The sequence below is a fragment of the Macaca thibetana genome, chromosome 4 (genome assembly GCF_024542745.1).
Source record: "Macaca thibetana thibetana isolate TM-01 chromosome 4, ASM2454274v1, whole genome shotgun sequence".
In the NCBI taxonomy this organism is placed as follows: Eukaryota; Metazoa; Chordata; class Mammalia; order Primates; family Cercopithecidae; genus Macaca; species Macaca thibetana.
In genome coordinates this window covers 159,781,374-159,797,354 of record NC_065581.1, presented here as the reverse complement: position 1 = coordinate 159,797,354, position 15,981 = coordinate 159,781,374, and the positions used below count along the sequence as shown (strand labels likewise).

The window sequence follows — 15,981 nt, the reverse complement described above, 5'->3', positions numbered from 1 at the left end:
GTTCACAGCAAATATTATAATGTTTGCATCCCATGATATCATCATCTTTCCTTCTCTCCCAAAAGTTAGAGATTACAAATATCAGCAAATTCCACATCGCCAGAGGGTGAGTGTCAAGAAAACATGTCATCCCAAGTGGAGAATTACTTATAGTGTCTTTATTTCACATACTACGTTATGATCCACTGATACTTTGCTGTTAAGGAACTAACAAGCTACTTCACACTGAGCCACACAGACAGAAAGTGCAGGATCCCTGAAAAGTTTGTGTCGTTTAAATGACCCTGAGGTGCTGCCAGGTCCAGGGAAAATTGAGGACAGGGAAGCTACGTTATGTGCAATGAATACTGGCTCTGTGCATGTGATCCAGGTAATCACCATTTCAATGAAAGAATGTAGGGCTTACACGTCCTCTTTAGTTTCTGAGTCATGCACAGTTCTACCCGCAAAATATCAGCAAATCAGGAAGGTGGATGCTTAGTACTGAGGCTGACTGAGCATGCAAATACCATTTTTTACAATAAAATCACAAAATAGTAGTGCATCTGTGAGAATAGCATTAATTAGCTAAATTTAACACACATATTCATATCTATGGTGCTTCTGAAATAATGTTAACAATACATAAAACTTTGTAAAAGGGTAGAATTAGATACTTGAAATGCACTGATTGGAATATATATGTGTAGATCTACATCTAGACTCACGTGCATGCCTGCATGATACTGTGCAAGCTGTTACAGAAATAGACCAACATTAGCCTCTAAGTTGACCACTAAATATATGTCATTATCCATAGCCTTGAAACTTTGCAGAAGAAGTCAGGAATATCCTTAGATTTAGGTATGTTCCTCAACTGGACATATGGAATGTTGAAAACCTGAGGGCGTAAAGTGAATGGTCTAGTCTACTTTTACACTGTAGTGGGGCATATAAGTAAATTACATGGTACTAAACAGAGTCCTTCCCTTTATTTGTTCAGGAGATTTTAGTTCAGCAGAGTTTAGAAACTTCCAAATATCTCACCCAAATATTTTAAGTCATAAAAATAACCCTGAAAGGACATTTATTCAGGATCAAGGCCTTGAAGAATGGGGTCTTTTAACTACAGGAAAAAATGGTTTTCCAAAATTCTATAACGCTTACCATTTCCAAGCCCTTTTTATCTACTGATTACCATCTGACTCTCTGCTAGCTATTTAATATCTTCTCTTTCATGCTCTATCCTGGACTGGGTCTTGTGTCCTATAGCTTCACCGCTCTTCTAAGGAGAGATGTATGTAATGCTTTGGAATAATGAGAGACGTATGTAATGCTTGGATGTTCTATGCAGACATGAGAATGGATGGCCTGTTTTTAAACACTTCTTCAGCCTCTGTCCAACACCCAGTCCACTATGTAATCAGAAAAATATTTCTCATCATCTATTTGCTTAAAATTGATCACACTATGATCTAAGCTCACTCTTTTTCTATTTTATATTTTATGGAATTGAAAAACATCTCCTCACTCTTTTCTCTGTAAATGTCCTGTGCTCTCATGGTTGACTGTACTGTTTTCACCTTTCTCTTCCAGGGTTTTATCCCCATTAGTCCTCACCCCATCTCTCATCTTTCCTTCTAGCAGCCACTTCTATGGAAAGATCTCAGACTTACAGGAAAATACTTCTGCTCTACAAAGATGTCCTTGCCTTCTCAATTGTCTTTCGGTTCCTTTCAAAATGGCTCAGACTCTTCATTTTGTGGAGTTAAGGCTCCAAATGCAACACTTTTGAGTAAGGTTACTAGGTGAACTTGCATTCACTTCGCTGCTCTAAATAACTGAGATCAGGCCTTTGCTGAGAACACATCTGGATTCAGGAAGACATTGAGTGCCCAATAGGGTAGTTACTAGTACACCAAGTAGTGGACAAAGAGCAATGAAAGTGTTAGGAGGGGAAGAATCCCATTTACCCTGGACTGAACATTATTAGATAAAAACTGTTTTCTCTGTCATTTGTTCATCATTATAGAGGAACCTCTTTCATTTCAGGTGGTTGAAATCAATTTTCTTGGCTCCCAGTATATTCTGCCTCCATGGTTCTTCCTTTGAGCTTTTCCATTCCTTTTGTAGCCAGTGGGGGCAGTGCTAATCTTCTCAATTCTATGGCCCTTAACCAAGGCAGGATATAATCAGTCATGAGGCAGGACCGTGTCCTAGTCCACAGTCCTGGGGCTGGTGGGGATGTCAGAGGCTACCTGGGCTGACCTGGGAGCCTCTGGCCTCTGACTACACAGGGATTGGCAGGCTTCAATGTACATTGAAATCGCCTGGGGAGGTTTTTAAGAAATGCCGATGCCTGGGTCCCACCGAGGAAAATTAATGATGAGGTCTGGGCATCTGAGTTTAGTGAATGCCCACCAGGAGATTCTGATTCCCCAGTGAGCGTCAAGCCACAGTTCAGGACTTCTAAGTACTGGGGCCTCCACTTCACAAAGCTGCCAATTCTGTTTTGCACTCAGCACAACTCAGCTGAGAATTCTTAGTTTGCATCAAAATCTGCAGCTCTCTTCCTCATATTAGCAAACAGGGAGTCTGTCACCCATATGGTCCACCTGAAAGAGTGGGAAATTTAACCACTGATTCCAAGAAGATTCACTATTTGAGAATCCAAAAAGGGATTTGGAGAGTTAGATATATGTGCGTCCAGTTCTTAGTTAAGACTGAGTATTGGGATGTAATGGAAGTGATGTGATTGTCTGGAATTTCTTATTTAAGGAAAGGTGGGAAATTCCATCCTTTTCTACAGTTAAAAATTAAAATAAAAAAATCCATAGTGACCTTTGCACAAATAAAGAGGGGTAGGGTTATTTCATAGCAGGTATAAATCATACATTGTATGCCTAATTGCTTTAAAAAAAAAAACCCAAACGGCATTTGTGTTATGTATATTGTACAACAATTCAAAATTTAAGAGGACAAAATTATGTGAAGTGTATCTGATTGGTATTTTACTGTTTCGATTTTTTTCTAGTCAGATTCACTATACAGCTGGTCCACTATGACAGGTTACATCATAGGCCATGGCCAAAATCTTCTGTTCTTATTATTATTACTATTAACGATCTCTCAGTGCTATAAACTATGGATGGAAGACATAATCTGGTAAATGAAGGATATCAAATGTTCTCTGTTGTTAAATGCAAAGGGGCTTTCTGTGTGTCAAGCAGCAACATGCTGATGCAGGTCTGATTCTAAGTGCTGTATTTTAGAGAATGCTTAAGGTAACACCATTCAGAGTTTTCTTTTCTTTTTCCTTTCTGTCTTTTGAGGATGTCCTTCACTGAAGTACAAGGACATTTACAAGGATTTCTAGGCTTCTCCATCACTGCTTAGTGCCTGTGGCCAATCTATCTGTGATATATGGTAAATATTTTCCCTTGCAGGAAAAGGGCTTAGAGTTATTTCTCTGCATTGATTGAGCACATTAGACTAATATTTATCCATTTGAAACTTTGGGAATTGGCCGTACATCATTTAGTAGCTGTGCACCAATTATGAAAAGTAATTGTATATTAGAATTTCCAAAAATTTACATCTGGGGTAGAAAACCTGTCAATCACAAGTGGTTTCGTGATGATTATGTTGGGGAAAACTAGAATTGCTCATGATAATGTGGTTGTTAATTTTAGAAGATGTGACTTTTCCGATATTAGAAAGAAATGGGAGGATTTCTAATACTTTATTTCAGGATCATTTTGAACCCCAGAGCTATGGCCTCCACAACTCCTATTGCTGGTCATAATTGTGTGTATTATTTAGCAGAGACACATAATTTTGAGTATCTCTTTCCTGAGAATTGAGTATAAAAAAAGCGCCCAAACTTACCAACTTTCATGACTACACCTGTAGTCAACTGTCACCTGACTGGGTGACCAAGTCACATACATTTTCCCCATAAAGGAAATCTGATAAGATAAAACACTCACTCTCCTGTAAAGAATGGAGAAAAAAAATACACCACGATTTATTTTTAGATAAATTAAAAGACAAAAAGAAATCTATCTTTTGAACAAAGAAATCTATGTGGGTATTGCTCTATGTCATTTAAAATGACATTATAATTGGTTTTCAGAAATATTGAGGGCTAGTTTTTCCTCTATGTTTTATAGGCTCTTTAAATTATCTTCCTTTTATGTTTATGTGTTTTTCAATTCTAAAGACTTACCCATTTTTATGATCAGAAAAATATTTTTATAATCAGAAATATGTTATGTTTAAAATCAAGAACCTGAAACTACCAGGATTGCTAAATTTTATTTTTAAATATGTGGTAATAGCCACCCACTTTTTTTTTTTTTTTTTTTTTTTTTTTTTGAGACGGAGTCTCACTCTGTTGCCCAGGCTAGAGTGCAGTGGTACACTCTCTGCTCACTGCAACCTCAGCCTCTCAGGTTCAAGCGATCCTCATGCCTCAGCCTCCCAAGTAGCTGGGATTACAGGTATGCGCCACCATGCCAGCTAATTTTTGGGGGGGTTTTTATTAGTTTGTTTGTTTGTTTTTTGTCTTTTTGTTTGTTTTCTTAGCAGACACAGTTTCACCATGTTGGCCAGGCTGGTCTCAAATTAGTGACCTCAAATAATCCGCCCTTCCTCAGCCTCCCAACATGCTGGGATTGCAGGCATAAGCCACTTTGCCTGGCCCACCCACTTTTCCTATAGCAGCTTCTCATCTTTTCCTAATCCTATAGTCATTAAGATGAAAGCTTTTACTTCTAAAACTGTATTTACAGTTTCCCTTCACAAAGATCCCCACAAACAGCAGAATGGCAAAGCTCACAAAAAAGACTGACTACTTGCTGTCTTTGAAATCATTCAAGTTTTGGAGGTGAAGAGAAGAACATGTGCTTATTTTATCAACCAAACGCAGTTACGTGCACAGCGGTCACTAGAATGAGAATTATAGTCTGGGGGTTTAATTTTACTTTTTTGAGTGTTTCTTTAAAAACTTAGTAAGAGGGAGTTGAATTTTTACTATTTTTTTCCTCTTGGTATTTAATTTTAAAACTAAAGTTATTCTGGTTATTATTTCCCTGAGAGCACATATTTCCATCTTAAAGTAGCTCTCCCACAACTTGAGCATTCAGAGTAGAGGCAAATTTGGCGTCAGTGTTTGCCATGCAAAACCCACACCGATATTCAAGTTTCACCTGCATCTTTATTTCCATTTTCCTTTGTAACTTGTAATCTGTTGACATGGAGAGAGAGGCAAAACATAAGCAGTTGGAGAGAGATAAAAATTTAGCACAAATTCAGGATAGTCCACAAATCGGCAAACTCAGAAAATATTGTATTCAAAGTGTGTGATGACAGTGTCATCACAGATTCTGTCTTTGCAGTTTGTCCACTCGCTAAGTCTTATTTTTAACCCCAAAATCAGTATTCCAGAAACCTTCAAGGTCTTCATGGACATTTGCAGAGCAGCAAAGTTCGACTCACCCAACACTCTTGCTGTCTGCTGAGGATGAAAGGGGCAATGCTCTGCCTTCTTGTTTCAGCTCTCATGCTATGAACAAGGATGTCCTTTTTATGGCCTATTTGGTGCCATGGTTTTTACCTTTTTGTGCTTTTCCTTGTCGATTTTGCTGTTTAAAATGGCTCCCAAGCATAGTGCTGCCTACTATTCCTAAGCACAAGAAGGAATGTGCCTTGTGGAGAAAATACATGTGTTAGAGAAGCCTTTTTTAGCATGAGCAGATAACCTATACAGGCTTCAGATAACCTCTGTTCAAAAACACAGATGCAGAAAGTCCTATTCCCCATGTTAAGTAGATTCTCCTTCCTAGATATTTGTTAATATTATATATAGGCTTTCAGCCCCAGCACTTCTTGATCCCCAATTTCAGAAAAAGTCTTGGAAAGCAGAACTTATGGGTTAGAGATATAGTAAAAGTAGAACCGAACCTGCCATGAAGCCTGGCAAACCCGGGTAAGGGCTGCCTGCAAGGGCCTTGCTTGGGAAGAAAAGATTAGACCCAAGAGGCTGTTTTTCCTGGCACTGAACTCAGGAAGTGAGAGGCTAGGGTTGAAGCCTACAAAAGATCCAAATGGTAGATTGCAGTATGTGGAAGAGATGGAGGTTCCTAAAGCAGTATGTTAAGGCTCTCTGGAGAAACAGGACCAATAGGAAAGATGGATAGATGGAGGAATAGGTGGGTAGATGGATAGATAGGAATAGGATAGCATGGGTGGATGGATGGATGGATGGATGGATGGATGGATGGATGGATGGATGGAAGGATAGGATATGATAGGATAGGATAGATGGACAGACGGACGGACGAACGGATGGACGGACGGACGGACGGACGGACGGATGGATGGATGGATGGATGGATGGTTCAATCGATTGATACACAGATAGATAGATAAATAGATAGAAATTTATTATGAGGAATTGATTCTTGTGTTTATGGAGGCTGAAAAGTCCCATAATCTGCCCTCTGCAAGCTGGAGTCTAGGAAAACTGGTGACGTTGTTTGAAGGCCTGGGAGCTGGAGAGCCAGTGGTGTGCATTCCAGTCAGAGTCTGAGGCCTAAGAACCAGGAGTGCTGAGGGCAGGAGAGGACTGATGTCCCAGCTCAAGTGGTCAAGCAAAGGGAAAATTCAGAGTTCCTCTGCCTTTTTGTTCTATTCAGGCCCTTAGTGATTGGATGATGCCCATCCGTCCTGGGGAGGCCATCTGCTTTTCTCAGCCCACCAACTCAAATGCTAATCTCTTCCAGAAACACCCTCACGGACACACCCAGAAATAATATTTAGCCAGATATCTGGGCATCCCATGATTTTGTCAGGTGGATGTATAAAATTAACCATCACAGGAAGTTAACAGTGAGGCAGGTTAGAAGGCTCTAAGTCCGTGCCATTCCAGCATCGTCCAAATTCTTCCTCTTGTAAGGACTCTGGGATGTGTCCATAATGGAGCTCAGCCTGCTGACATTAGAGGAAAGTTCCAACGCAAACTCTGTGTCTGCGGGATTGTAGATCCCTGCTGTCCTTTACACACCAAACTCTTAATGGCCAGAGGGTAAGGAGGATGTGCAGCAGTGCCTGCCATTGCCATGACAGCCCTGACTGAATGGAAAGGCAAAGACAAGACAGTAAAAACTCCGGTAGAGAGAGTGGGGGACATACACCAAGGCACAGAGTGGTGTCTCCGTATAATGACCTCATGTTTTAGGATCCGTCTTACAGTGAAATCACTGGTGGCATGAGGAGGTTAGAGCACGGAGTTTCCACCTCCAGCTGCAAAATTTATTTTTCTTAATCATTTAATTCTAAATCAAATTTTAAAATACTGGCTGGCCATGGTGTGTCACGCCTGTAATCCCAGCACTTTGGGAGGCCGAGGTGGGCAGATCCCCTGAGGTCAGGAGTTCGAGATCAGCCTGGCCAACATGGTGAAACCCCATCTCTACTAAAAATACAAAATTACCCGGGTGTGGTGGCGCATGCCTGTAATCCCAGCTACTCAAGAGGCTGAGGCAGGAGAATCACTTGAACCCGGGAGGCAGAGGTTGCAGTGAGCTGAGTTCACACCACTGTACTCCAGCCTGGGCAAAAAGAACAAAACTCTGTCTCAAAAAAAAAAAAAAAAAAAAAAAAAAAAATTAAATTTCTTTATAGAATGACTTTCACATTTTAAAGAACCCTCGGATAAATGATTCAGCTGGGAATGAAAACTGTTTATGTCTAAAGAGGACATCTAGCATGGAAACCCCTAGAAATGCATTGGCCAAGGACACTCAGGGCATGCTGGCATGGGGAGCAAGATGCGCCCACAGTTCCTAATGACCCAGCGGTTTCTTGGCATGGAAAATAATCACTTTTATTTTAAAAGGTTTTGACAGTCCCTACAGGGTGCTGAACAGTCTAGAAATTCATAAATTTGACCTTTTCCTTCAGAATTATTATATAACTAAAATGGCTAAGCTAAGGCGAAATTGTGTGTGTTAAGGTTAATCATTAGAAAATAAAAATGTTAGCAAAAGAACAAGGTGGCCTATGGAATATCACAGAAGCTGTTGATTAAACCTATGTGAAAACAGTAACTTTTAGGCCAGCCTTGAGGAAACCGAGATCTGGGTTCACTTTGTGTGTGTGTGTGTGTGTGTGTGTGTGTGTGTGTGTGTGTGTGTGTGTGTGTGAACAATTTAATTCTCTCTTTGATGCAAACATCAAGGCAAAACTTGAACACACAGTGAATGTACTTTAGGGATTGCCCGGAGACTATGAATTAAATAGAAGAAATCAGGGAGTGCTATATTAAATTTTTCTTTGACTGAGAACAGATTATCTTCATAGGCTTTGCACTCAAAGAAATAAAGTTGGAAAGCAATAAGCTTCCAGTTTCCCTTGGTGATCTCAGACAGCTCTGCAGACTAACCTCTGAATGAATTGGCAATCATTTCTTGGAAGCAGAGGTTGAAATTTCTGTGTTTCCTTCCATGTCCATGTCAAGGACAGTGTTGAGCCTTGGGCCACACAAGGGCGGCTGTTGTCTGTCGGGATGTCCTTGCTTCAGAACAAGGTGTACCAGACAAGGTGACCCACAGCCCACCTCAGCCCATGGACCTTAACTGAGTGGTTAACAAGAGCAAAAGGGTGAGCTTGTCATTCCCTTCTTTATTGCCTGTTTCACTAACACAAATGTAAATTCCATGAGTGTAGGCGTGTCTGACTAGTTTGCTGTTGTATTTGCGCCACCTACACTAGTACCTGGCCATCAGAGGCATTCCACAAAGACTCACTAGAAGAAAGGCCCATGGAAACAAGAGCAATCATGTTTTTAGTGGCAGAAAATTTGAAGTTCATAAAGAAATGAAATTTATGTTTTAAAAATGCAATAGTCTTTTTATGTAAAAGTCTTGGTAAGCCTAGAGTTTAGGACACCTTTTAATGGAGCCTGATGCTAGGAATGTCCAAACATGAGAGCATAGGCTCTTCCTTGTGTTTGGGGAGCCCAAAATACTCCGTTTGGTCCTGTTGCATGCTATCCACAGGGAAAGGAGAAAGTCACTATGCTGTCACTTCTTCCAGAACAGCCAAAAGGATGACTTTCCCATGACGGTCCTGGAGCTGGGGATGGAAATGACCTAGCCATTCACGAAGTCCCCACTGATGGTGTTTATTCATCATCTGCAGTTGGTGTGTGTCTCCTTCACTTACGATCCAGTCTAATTCACAGAAAAGCAATGCAGCTTAAATAAGAAGATGAGTTGGAAGTGACAAGAAGGCTGGTTTGAGAGCAGAGTGTTGAACTGCAGGGTTGAGAATTAGCGGGGGAAGTTGAAAGACTGACGAGGGAAGGAAATAAAATTCATTCTGTGTGGACTGGAGATATGGAAGGAAAAGAAAAAAATGAAACTGAAGAGGTAGCAGGGAACCTAAGGAAAGTATGTTAGGAAATAATTTCTTATTACAATTTTACCTTTAACATTCTTCACATTAAATAAGTAATTAAAGCAGAGTGTACTGCACCCGTGTCAAGGTTTCCATTTGAAGGGACAGACACGACAGGATATGACTCAAAAGACAGGAAAATGTGTTTAATATATTTTTAATAGCTATATCTTGGCTGGGCATAGTGGCTCATGCCTGTAATCCCAGCACTTTGAGAGGCTGAAGTGGGTGAATCCTGAGGTCTAGGAGTTCGAGACCAGCCGGGCCAACATGGTGAAACCCTGTCTCTACTAAAAATACAAAAATTAGCTGGGAGTGGTGGCTTGCGCCTGTAGTCCCAGCTACTTGGGAGGCTGAGGCATAAAAATCACTTGAACCCAGAAGGCGGAGGTTGCAGTGAGCCGAGATGGTGCCATTGCACTCCAGCCTGGGTGACAGAGTGAGACTCCGTCTCAAAAAAAAAATTTTTTTTTATTTCAAAAAAGATGTATCTTATTTTGTTAATGTTGTATTCTGTTTTTTTGTTTGTTTGTTTGCTTTGTTTTGTTTTGTTTTGTTTCGGTTTTTTGAGATGGAGTCTCACTCCGTCACGCAGGCTGGAGTGCAGTGGTGCAATCTCAGCTCACTGTAACCTCCACCTCCCTGGTTCAAGCAATTCCCCTGCCTCAGCCTCTCAAGTAGCTGGGATTACAGGCACATGCCACCACGCCCAGCCAATTTTTTTGTATTTTTAGTAGAGACAAGGTTTCACCATGTTGGCCAGACTAGTCTCGAACTTCTGACCTCAGGTAGTCTGCCCACCTCGACCTCCCAAAGTACTGGGATTACAGGCATGAGACACTGCCTGGCCAATGTTGCATTCTTTAAAAAAGAGGATTGTCCATTCCATTTCTACTACCCAAACATGACTTCTTGATTCAATTCCATTCAATGGAACACTTTTTCATTGTCTGTAAAGTGCACAGCAAGGAAGAAGCTGTAAGAAACCTTCTCTGTCCTCAGTGAGTTTACTTTGTCCTGGAGGAAACCGGGCAGTAACAAACAACTCCAGCTCCAAGGTCAGGCATGGTTCCTGGTACTGTAAGGATGTGTGCAGTGTGGGGCCATGGAGGCACACCGTTGCGGGGAATGGAGAAAGTTTCCTAAGGAGATGGCTGTGGTTTGCTTTGGATAGAGAGTCTGGGCTAAGTGTGTTTGAAGTCAAAGGAACAAAACTAGCAAAGATACGAAGGCAGACATTCCAGGGTCCTCTCAGAGAATATAATTCCTAACTCACTGGAGCCCTGTGTATGGATAGGAAGTAGTTTGAAAGAAGCTGGAAAATCTTGGCAACAGAGTCTGGGGACGTTTAATTCAAATCTAAGAAATATGAAATTTATTCTGTAGATCATGGTAAGCCACTGGGTAGATTGGACCCATAATAAGAAAACTCAATAATATTTTTTTCTGTGATTTATGGTTTTTAATATTTACTCAGTGTCAACAAAGTGTGAAGATTTATAAAAGCATTATAGTGTGTATGTAATGCCTACCCAAAGGGCTTACTGGTTGATCTATGTAGATAAGTAGGATGTAAACACACGGGAAGAATGGGGGGAAAGAAAGTCAGACGTTATGTATCATGCCACCCACTAGCCATTGACATTACCTGGAGAGCTAGGAAAGTATTGCTGAAATCTCACCAAGTGCTCTAGGCATCCATTTATGAAAATGGAGAACCATGGCTGAAAGGTGGCGTTGATAATTAAATGCTAATGACCTGAACTCTCAGGAACTTCAAAGCTGATCCCAAACTTCTTATGCTCTCAAATTTACTATTTTCTACAAAATCATGACCAGTCACCAATTTGCCCACTCTTCTTTTTTTCTGTTTTCTACTTTTTATTTTTTATGGGTATGCTGTATTTTTGTAATTAATTTTTAAAACATTGTAAAATAATGCTTATATTTACATAAGTCACTAGAAGCAAAACCTGTCGATGATTTGGCAATACATGATAAGCCACAGGCCTGGGACTGGGGTGAGGCTGCTGAGGCATTGGCCTGGGGTACAAAATTTAAGGGGGTATCAGAAACCTCAGTGATAAAGATGAGTAATATATATATTTTAAGACCTTAATTTGTTACAGCAGTTTTGGATTCACAGCAAAATTGAGAGGAAGGTACAGAGATACCCCATATACCCTTTGCCCTCATACATGTCTTACGTGCATAGTCTTTCCCATTGTTAGTGTCCCTCACCCGTGGGACACATCAGGGGTCCCCAGCCCCCGAACCTCGGGCTCGTACTTGGCTGTGGCCTGTTACAATTACTGCCTGAGCTCCAAACACTCTTTTAAATCAATATTTTAATCATTAGCGTTTTTTTTTTTACTATGTAGAAAGAGAGAAACCATACTAGAGCCCCTCATATGTGTAAATTTGAGCATGATAATCACATCATCATGACCTGTTAGATGTCTGAAAAGGGCTTAGCCAGTGGGTCATTACTAATAAGAAAACACTATCTCCCAAGTTTTCAAACTGAGGTTGCAAATAACGTTTCTTAGTTGTTCAGCAGGAAAGGTACATCCTGTTAGATCTGATTCTGGAGAAATCATGCGATGGGTCTCAAGTTTCTTGCAAGACACCAAGGTCATCTGGTACCTATGAGCAGAACGTTTGTGGCTGATGAGAATTTGTACAATCCTTTATGTGCAGATCATTCCAGACAGGGAGGAGGGCAGACTAACAAATGAAGTAGAAAAAACTGCCGAGCAAGAGTACTGGCAAACCTGTCAAAATTTAAATCCTTAAAATAATTTAAAAATTAAAGGCCGGGCACGGTAGCTCAAGCCTGTAATCCCAGCACTTTGGGAGGCCGAGACGGGTGGATCATGAGGTCGGGAGATCGAGACCATCCTGGCTAACACGGTGAAACCCCGTCTCTACTAAAACATACAAAAAACTAGCCGGGTGAGGTGGCAGGCGCCTGTAGTCCCAGCTACTCGGGAGGCTAAGCCAGGAGAATGGCGTGAACCCAGGAGGCGGAGCTTGCAGTGAGCTGAGATCCGGCCACTGCACTCCAGCCCGGGCACAGAGCGAGACTCTGTCTCGAAAAAAAAATAAAAAATAAAAATAAAAAAATTTTAAAAAGTACTTTTTACATTAGAACATAGAAGAGAAATATTCAATGTTCTAATAGGAAAAAAAAATAGTTTTTCAGTTGTTTCCAATAGAAAATGATATCATGTTAACCACCAGTCTTGAGAACAAACTGATTTCAATTTCCAAGGCCTTCTGATCCCTCATCTAGGAATTTTAACTCAACTGCTGATGAAATAGATGGAGATGTGCAAGTGATGCATGGCCTCTTCTGTTCTGAGAAGAAATTCACTTCCTGGTTGTTTAATGATGCTTTGAAATCTGTAAAATGCTGCATAGGAATTTTTTTTTTTTCCTTTTAAAAAAGCACTTTCTATGAAAACACAGACGTTAGTGAAATAATTATGCAACTCTTATATGTTAAATTATCTCATTTTAAAATATGCTTTAAAGCTATAGATATCTACATGTGCCTATAGAATGGTGGTTTTTTTCAGGTCATTTCTCTATACATTTTCTAAATAGTGCACATTTTTTCCCTCTAATAGGTGATAACAGGTTTTATTGGCACCAGAATAATTAGATATTATAGAAAGCTTTAGATATAATGTTGGGAATACACTTAATTTTTCTTCACTTCTATCATGTAACATAAATTTCTTAGTCAATTGGGAAGAAAGACTGAGTACTGGGCAGTGATTGATAGGAGCCAATACCTCGATTTTCCTCTTATTAAATATTTTTTTGAGGCCAGGCGTGGTGGGTAGCTCACACGTGTAATCCCAGCACTTTGGAAGGCCAAGGTGGGAGGATTGCTTAAGAACAGCCTGGCCAACATGATAAGACCTCATCTCTACAGAAAAAGTCATAATAATAAATAAATTTTTTTAAAAGCCTTAAAATGAAAAAATAAATTTTTTTTGAAAAACGTTTTCTCCAAGCAGACATGATTCGTAAACACTCTTAGACCACTTTCAACAATAACTGCCCAACATCTTTTATCTGACATCTTATTTCTTTAAAATGAGAACAATTTTAATTATTTTGAATTTATCTTTTTAAAATACTTAGAATATGTTCACATCTTTACATTTAAATATGGGTGTTTCCATGCTAAGACTGAAATCCGCCTTCTCCCTTTTACCCTTTGTTTTATGCAGATAATTCAGGGATATAAAATTTAAGTGAAGAATTTGTGTCACCCTTGTCAGTTTTTAAATTTCAGAGTCCTATATTCTGTCATTCAAATCATGGCAGCTGTCTTCTCACTGGTGTTTTTGCTGTGGCTGTTTGTCCACATCGATCCTCCCATGCCACTGCTATCCCTGTCCTATAGTGCCTGTCTCCCCACACCCCAACAGCCTGCCTACAGCTATCAATACGGCCATGGTCACAGCAGTAAGTCATCAATTTCAGTGTTCCCCTTCTTCAGTTTCAGCCGTTCTTGGAGTATGTTTTCCATGTACCCAAGAACAAATTCACTCCAGTTGGCCCCCCACCACCCTGCCAAGCAGCACAGCTGCTCCTGTCAGGTCTGACTTGCAAGCATTCAGGTGCTGCCCTGTCAAGCACTGTGGGTGCAGGTGATGTCAGAGCTGCTGAAGCCACTTGGAGATCTGAGCTGAGGGGAGAGGAAAGGGATTGAGAGAAAGAGGCAATGTTTTCCCCCTTTGCTTATCTTCTGTTAAAAGAGTCCCAGAGGTGCCTAGCTGTTGCCACTTGTTTTACAATCAGAATGGAAATTGCTTCTCGGACTTTTGGCTAAGATCGAGTGCAGATTAGAAAGAAACGATTCTTTCCCATTTTGACACTCCAGTTCTCTCTTCCCAGACCCAGGCGTGTCTGGGAAACTGGAACAAGAGAGACTGAGTTGCAGTCACTGGGCTGCTCTCGGCATCCCGACCCTCCTCTGCAGGTGACAGCTTTATTGCTGAGGCAACATGTGGGATGCCGTCCTTCTTCCTTCCTTTCTGCCTCCTCGTGGGCCCAAAGGACCTGCTGTACCACGAAGTCAGATTCCACTCAGTTTGGGCCCTTGCTAGATGAGTAAAGGGCACGTAGGTCATGCCATGCATGCTCCTCCCTAAAAGCTGCTGCTGCTCCTTTTTAGGATTAAAGAAAAATGTGAGGAGCCCTCACCACCGCCAGGCAGAAAACACTTGTATCTTACAGTTGTCCTTTCCGGGAGCTGCACAGCAGCCTTGCCGGGAGACGGTATAGTCTCCATTGGGCCACCGAGGTCACTGAGGCTCAAAGCAGCTCGGGGCTTTGCTGGGAGATTGGGGTGCATCCAGGCATCTGCTCATCCTCTACCGTGTCGTGCCGGGATGGTTCTTCATGCTGTGGCCATGTTCTGCTCCTCCCGCCTGGTTTCCCACAAGGCCTCGTGTCTTGTGGAGCAGCCCTCTGCTCCCTCCCACATTGCGAAGTGTTTCCAAATGAAAGGCTGAGAAACCACAAAAGACAAAAGAGAAGCTGTTTGTTTCACCTCCAGGGACCTTCTCCTGAAGGCAGTGCCTGAGAATGCCCCCCAGTCTTTCTCCGCCCAAACCCCTTGCACTCCACCCTCAAGAGCCGGCTCCCCGCAGACCCCCGCAGGAGGCCTTTCCTCCGCTCTGATCTCACTCTCCTGCCTCTCTGCCCAGGGTAGTCTTGTTCCTCAGTCCTCACAATGCACCCTAGCGATTTCTGTACATGTTTTGGTGAGTGCAGATTTTAAACCACAAACTTAAATGTGCAAGAAATGCCACACTTCTTTAGTTTCTTAAAATCGAATTAAATCTGACTCTTAGCTGACCAGCAAATTCCATCTCAGCATTCTCGGCTCTCTTTTCCGCCCCAGCATCACCCAAGCCTCAGGGAGGCCTCTATGGAATCTGAAAAATCTCTGGATGTTGCCCTATTCCACACCTGTGTGTTCCCAGGTGGTCGCTCCACTGCTCCCATGTCCAGTGGGGCTGCGTCGTGGGGTCCACTGGACAGCCCTCCCTGTGGACACCTGGCCACCTCCCATGGGGGCTTCCAGGGAGCTGAGCCCAGTATGTGCAGAGCGCTGGTCCTTTCCTCCTCTTTTGGTATCTGCCATCTTTACCCTGTCCTCTTTCTTCCCCTCACAGCCACTTATCCCTGGCTCTCTCTTTCCTCTCAGGAGTCCCAGGAGACTCGGTGAACTGTGGATTTCATAGAACCCAGTAAGTGGTCCCTGGTCTATCTGCAGGAGCCCTTTGCTCTTTGGTGAACTGTGGCTTTCATAGAACCCAGGAGGCGGTCCCTGGTCTATCTGCAGGAGCCCTTTGCTCTTGGGTGAACTGCGGCTGTCATAGAACCCAGGAGGCGGTCCCTGGTCTATCTGCAGGAGCCCTTTGCTCTTGGGTGAACTGCGGCTGTCATAGAACCCAGGAGGCGGTCCCTGGTCTATCTGCAGGAGCCCTTTGCTCTTGGGTGAACTGCGGCTTT

General features: G+C 42.0%; 1 protein-coding gene across 4 annotated transcripts in view; it reads left to right on the top strand.

Moving 5' to 3' along the window:
• PRKN (parkin RBR E3 ubiquitin protein ligase) overlaps nt 1–15,981 on the top strand; it is a 1,383,066-nt gene that overhangs the window by 1,026,817 nt on the left and 340,268 nt on the right. The window lies entirely within an intron of this gene.